The sequence below is a fragment of the Cyprinodon variegatus genome, unplaced genomic scaffold (assembly GCF_000732505.1).
Source record: "Cyprinodon variegatus isolate N-32 unplaced genomic scaffold, C_variegatus-1.0 Scaffold1620, whole genome shotgun sequence".
NCBI lineage: Eukaryota > Metazoa > Chordata > Actinopteri > Cyprinodontiformes > Cyprinodontidae > Cyprinodon > Cyprinodon variegatus.
In genome coordinates this window covers 24,949-26,732 of record NW_015152073.1, presented here as the reverse complement: position 1 = coordinate 26,732, position 1,784 = coordinate 24,949, and the positions used below count along the sequence as shown (strand labels likewise).

General features: G+C 39.6%; 1 protein-coding gene across 2 annotated transcripts in view; it reads right to left on the bottom strand.

The window, feature by feature from the left end:
- LOC107104122 overlaps positions 1–1,784 on the bottom strand; it is a 33,526-nt gene that overhangs the window by 23,275 nt on the left and 8,467 nt on the right. The gene's annotated exons all lie outside the window — the stretch shown is intronic.

Below are 1,784 nucleotides of genomic sequence, written 5' to 3'. Positions count from 1 at the left end.
GACCGAACTTCCCCGAACTCAAACCTTGTGGGCGGGACTAAGTTCGGAATGGCACCCAGGCTAAGGATATCCACGACAGACAGCCAAAAAATAAAAATAAAATGACATGACAGGGTTCCTACAACATAAGGAAAGTAAAATTCAAGACTTTTTAATGCCACTTAAAATACACATTTTAGAACATTAACAATAAACACAAGAAAAACCTGGTAGTGACAAATTTACCCCAAATGTTTATCTTAACATAAACCATTACTTTCTGGCCCAGTAGATACGTTTCAAATTTGGAAACACTTTCCATAAAGGAAGAAAGCTAAAAACAAAAAAATAACGGATATACTTTTAACGACTACTGAACTGAATTCACTAACTTTGCATTGTTCCCTTCTCAATCTCTACTTTCATTGTCGGCCAACCGCCAAACATCCTGACATTTGGTTCTACTGGCGCTGTTGGTTGCTGCTTTGATTCCCATCGTGCTTCATCTACATTCCCTGGCAGTGGTTTTAGCCATGCTGAAAACTCTCGGATGGATAGCCTATTTTTCATTGAATTTCAAACTTCCCCATGTTGTCTAGATAAAAAGTTAGTGGCACATCACACCAAGGTCCGGCCACAACATATGGTTTTGTTATGATGGTTACAGTGAGTGGTTCAGTAAACGTAAGAAAAATATTGTCAATTATTTTATTGTTTAATATGGATTACAAAAATAAAATCCTATTTTTTATGTGGTAACAATTTTAAGACCTATGAAAGACTGATTTAAGACATTTTAATACCAATTAAGGCCTTGATTTTATATTGAAGAATTCAATGCCTTTTAAGATTTTTTAAGGATCTGTGGGAACTCTGCATGAAGTATTCAAAGTAGGCGATGACATCATCTAGCGCCTTTTAAGACAGCCAATACGTTTTCTTGCTGAGGTTGAGGCTCTGCTATCCTGTTTCTGTTTTCTCTCTCTACTGTCATCCTGTGTTGACATAAGTAGCTAAAATAACTCTTGTACTGACATTCCAACAGCTACGCTTTGGCTTGATAATGAGAGTAATCTGTGTTTATGTTAGATATGGGATAGACCCTCCTGTTATCACCTTATTTGGAAACTTTGATGCTACAATGTTTGAAGAAAGCCGCCGCTTTATGCTACATTCACAGCGAACATGATTTGAGCAGCAGAAGCAGCCGGTTTTTATAAAGAGTCTATAGTTAACGTGCATTCAAAAGGTCCTGCAGTGCATCACCAGCAGCAGGAGCAGCGCCTCATGAGCAGCTGAGGCGCTTTAAAAGCAGCAGATGCTGGAGTTGGAACATTTGATATTTTGCTGCTCCACTTAAACCGACCAATCACCAATAAGCTCTACTATCAGTCGACTAAAGCCGTTTACAGGGTTCGTACACCTTTTCCAAAGTCAAAATCAAGCACTTTTCAAGCACTTTCAAGATCCATTTTAAAACTTTTTCCAGCACCTTACACCACCGTAAATTACATACCAATACATAGGCAAAATTATTATTTAGTGTGGTCAGCCGGAACCAGTTTTGCACGGATGACTGCCGGGGGTAAGGGGGGGATGATCAAAGAAAATGACTCCTCTGCCACGGCGTAGTAATATAACCAACCAGAGGGTGTCGCAATTCAGTATTATCAGCCGTAGAGTTATCAATGCTGTTTTAAGGTCTGGGCCTGGCAATAAATTAAAACTTCGTTTTTTTGTTTGTTTGTTTTTTTGGAACGTTGGCGAGGCGGTGGCGTGAGTTTGGCGAGGCGGTCGCCTCGCCA